This window comes from Somniosus microcephalus, unplaced genomic scaffold (genome assembly GCF_052327205.1).
Source record: "Somniosus microcephalus isolate GS21.2 unplaced genomic scaffold, FLI_Smic_1.0 unresolved_chr5, whole genome shotgun sequence".
In the NCBI taxonomy this organism is placed as follows: Eukaryota; Metazoa; Chordata; class Chondrichthyes; order Squaliformes; family Somniosidae; genus Somniosus; species Somniosus microcephalus.
In genome coordinates this window covers 31,628,408-31,633,494 of record NW_028225183.1, presented here as the reverse complement: position 1 = coordinate 31,633,494, position 5,087 = coordinate 31,628,408, and positions in this window count along the sequence as shown.

Genomic DNA, 5,087 nt, shown 5'->3' with positions numbered 1-5,087 from the left:
AAATCCACATTCACACACTAACCCCAAATCCACATTCCTGCCATAACCCGAAATCGATCTTCCCGCACTGAACCCAAATCCACTTTCTCACATTAAACCCAAATCCACATTCCCGCACTAAACCCAAATCCACCTTCTCGCATTATCCCAATATCCACCATACCGCACTATCTACAAATCCACCTTCCCGCACTAACCACAAATCCATCTTCCCGCACTAACCCTAAATCTATCTTCCCGTACTAACCCCAAATGCACCTTCCCGCATTAACCCCAAATATATCTTCACGCACCATTCCCAAATCCACATTACCACACTAACCCAAATCCACCTTCCCGCACTCTCTCCAAATCCACCTTCCCACACTAAGCACAAATCTACCTTCCCGCATCATTCCCAAATCCACATTCCCGCACAAACTCAAATCCACCTCCCCACAGTAACCCCAAATCCACCTTTCCACACTAACTCCAAATCAACATTCCTGCTCTAACCTCAAATCCACCTGCCTGCACTATCCCCAAATCCGCCTTCCTGCTCTAACCCCAGATCCTCCTTCCTGCACTAACCCCAAATCCACAATCCCGCACTAACCCCAAATCCAACTTCCTGCACTATCCCCAAATCCAACTTCCCGCACTAAACCCCAAATCCAACTTCCTGCACTAACTCCGAATCCACCTTCCAGCATTAACCCCAAATCCACCTTACCGCACTATCCACAAATCCACCTTCCCACACTAAACCCAAATCCACCTTCCCGCACTAACCACAAATCCACCTTCCCGCATTAACCACAAATCCACCTTCCCAGAGTAATCCCAAATCCAACTTCCTGCACTAACCCCAAAACCACCTTCATGCACTAAAGTCAATCCACCATCTGCACCATCCCCTAATTCAACTTCCTGCATTCTCCCCAAATCCACCTTCCCGCACTATCCCCAAATCCACTGTCACACACAAACCCCAATCCACCTTCCTGCCATAACCCCAAATCCATCTTCCCATCTTAAACCCAAATCCACTTTCCTGCACTTTACGCAAATCCACATTCCTGCACTATCCCCAACTCTACCTTCTCGCACTATTCCAATAAACCACCATACCACACTATTTTCAAATCAGTGTTCCCGCACTAACCCCAAATCGATCTTCCCGCACTAACCCTAAATCAAACTTCCCGCACTAACCCCAAATCTTCCTTCCCGCATTAACCCCAAATCCACCTTCCCGCACTATTCCCAAATCCACATACCTGCACTAACCCCAAATCCAACTTCCAGCACGAAACCCAAATCCATCTTCCCGCACTAACAACGAATCTACCTTCCAGGACTAAACCCCAAACCACCTTCCCGCATTAACCCCAAATCCACCTTCCAGCACTAGCCCAAATCAACCTTCCCACACTAAACCCAAATCAAACATCTCGCAATAACCCCAAATCCACCTTCCCGCAATAACCTCAAATCCACCTTCCCGCACTAACCCCAAGACCACCTTCCCGCACTAACCCCAAATCCACCTTCCTGCACTATCCCCAAATGCACTTTCCCGCACTAAACCCCAAGTCCACCTTCCCGCACTAACGCCAAATCCACCTTCCTGCACTAACACCAAATCCACCTTCCCGCACTAACCACAAATCCACCTTCCCGCATTAACCACAAATCCACCTTCCCACAGTAAACCCAAATCCACCTTCCCAAACTAATCCCAAATCCACCTTCCCGAACTAACTCCAAATCCACCTTCCCGCACTAACCCCAAATCCACTTTCCCGCACTATCCCCAAATCCAAATTCCCACATTAACCCCTGATCCACCTTCCCGCACTACCCCAAATCCACCTTACTGAGCACACCCCAAATCCACCATCCCGCACTATCCCCAAATCTACCTTCTCGCATTAATACCAAATCCACATTCCCGCACTATCCCCAAATTCACATTCCCACAATAACACTAAATCCACCTTCCCGCACAATCCACCAAATCCACCTTACCGCACTATCCCCAAATCCACCTTCCCGCACTAAACACAAATCCATCTTACCGCAAAATCCCCAGATCCAACTTCCTGCACAAACCCCAAATCCACATTCCCACACTAACCCAAAATCCAACATCCCGCCGTATCCCCAGATCCAGCTTCCCGCACTATCCCCAAATCCACCTTCCTCCACTAACCCCCAATCCACTTTCACACACAAACCCCAAATCTACCTTCCAACACAATCCCCAAACCCACCTTCCCACAATAACCCCAAATCCACCTTCAGGCACTAACCCAAAATCCACCTTCCTGCACTAACCCCAAATGAAGCTTACCACACTAACCCCAAATAAACATTCCCGCACTAACCCCAATCCACATTCCTGCACTAACCCCAAATCCACCTTCCCGCACTAACCCCAAATCCACCTTCCCGCACTAACCCCAAATTCACATTTCTGCACTAACCCAAACCCACCTTCCCGCACTATCCCCAAATGCACCTTCCCGCACAAAGCACAAATCCACCTTCCCGCATTAACCCCAAATGCAGCTTCCCACAATAACCTGAAATCCACATTCCCGCACTAACCCCAAATCACCTTTCCGCATTAAACCCAAATCCACCTTGCCGCACTAAACCCAAATCTACATTCCCGCACCAACCCCAAATCCACCATCCCACACTAACCACAAATCCATCTTCCCGCACTAACCCCAAATCCACATTCCCACACTGACCAAAATCCACCTTTCCACACTAACCCCAAATCCTCCTTCCTGCACTAACCCCAAATCAAGCTTCCTGCACTAACCCCAAATCCACCTTCCTGCACTAACCCCAAATCCACCTTCCTGCACTAACCCCAAATCCACCTTAATGCACTAACCCCAAATCCACCTTCCTGCCATAACCCCAAATCCATCTTCCCGCAATAAACCCAAATCCACTTCCCCGTACTAAACCCAAATCCACCTTCTCGCACTATCCCAAAATCAACCATACAACACTATCCCCAAATCTACCTCCTGGCACGAACACCAAATCCACCTTCCCGCACTAACCGCAAATCTGCCTTCCCGCACTAACCCCAAATCAATCTTCCTGCCCCAACCCAAAATCCACTTTCCTGCAATAACCCCAAATCCACATTCCCGCACTGACCCAAAACCCACCTTCCAGCACTAACACCAAATCCACCTTCCAGCACTAACCCCAAATCCACCTCCCAGCAGTAAACCCAAATCCACCTTCCTGCGCTAACCCCAAATCCACCTTCCAGCAATAACCCAAAATCCACCTTCTCGCACTAACTCCAAATCCACATTCCTGCATTATCGCCAAATCCACCTTCCCGCAGTAACCCCAAATACACCTTCCCACACTAACACCAAATCAACCTTGCTGCTGTAACCCCAAATGCACCTTCCCGCACTATCCCCAAATCCACCTTCCCCCATTAACCCCAAGTTCACCTTACCGCACCAACCCCAAATCCACCTTCCTGCTCTAAGCAAAAATCCACCTTCCCACACTAACACCAAATCCGCATTCCTGCAGTAACCCCAAATCAACCTTCCCGCACTATCCACCAATCCACCTTCCCGCACTAACCCCAGGTCCACCTTCCCGCATTAACCACAAATCCACCTTCACACAATAACCCCAAATCCACTTTCCCGCACTAACTCCAAGTCCACCATCCCACACTAAACCCAAATCCACCTTCTCGCATTAACCCCAAATCCACCTTCCCACACAAACTCCAAATCCACCTTCCCGCACCAACCCCAAATCCACCTTCCTGCACTAACCCCAAATCCACCTTCATGCACTAACGCCAATCCACCATCTGCACTATCCCCAAATCCATCATCCCGCATTCTCCCCAAATCCATCATCCCGCCCTATCCCCAAATCCACTTTCACACTCAAACCGGAAATCCACCATCCTGCCATAACCACAAATCCATCTTCCCGCACTAGATCCAAATCCACTTTCCCGCACTAAACCCAAATCCACATTCCCGCACTAACCCCAAATCCACCTTCCCACACTAACCGCAAATTAACCTTCCCACATTAACCACAAATCCACCTTCCCAAAGTAACCCCAAATCCACCTTCCCGCACTAACTCCAAATCCACCTTCCCGCACTTATCCCAAATCAACCTTCCCGCATTAACCCCAAATCAAACTTCCCGCAATAACCCCAAATCCACGTTCCTGCCCTAACACCGAATCCACTTTCCCGTGTGAACCTCAAATCCAGCTTCACGCACTAACCCCAAATCCACCTTAATGGACTAACACCAATCGTACTTCCCGCACAATCTCCGTATCCAACTTCTCGCACTAACCCCAAATTCACCTTCCCGCACGAACCAAAAATCCGTTTTCCCGCACTAACCCCAAATCAACATTCCCGCCCTAACCAAATATCTACATTCCTGCAATAACCCCATATCCATCTTCCAGCAGTAACCATGAATCCACCTTCCAGCACTAACCCCAAATCCACCTTCCAGCACGAAACCCAAATCCACATCACAGCACTAAACACAAATCCACTTTCCTGCACTAACACCAAATCCACCTTATAGCAATAACTCCAAATCCACCTTCTCGCACTAACCCCAAATCCACCCTCCCAAATTAACCCCAAATCCACCTTCCAGCAATAATCCCAAATGCACATTCCCACGCTATCCCCAAATCCACCTTCCCACACTAACACCAAATCCACCTTCCCGCACTAACCCCAAATCCACCTTCCTGCTCTAACCCCAAATCCACCTTCCCGCACAATCCACAAATCCACCTTCCCGCACTAACCCCAAATCCACCTTCCTGCTCTAAACACAAATCCACCTTCCCGCACTAATACCAAATCCACATTCCTGCAGTAACCCCAAATCAACCTTCCCGCACTACCCACAAATCCACATTCTTGCACTAACCCCAAGTCCACCTTCCCACGTTAACCACAAATTCTCCTTCCCACAGTAACACCAAATCCACTTTCCCGCACTAACTCCAAGTCCACCATCCCGCACTAACCCCAAATCCACCTTCCTGCTCTAAC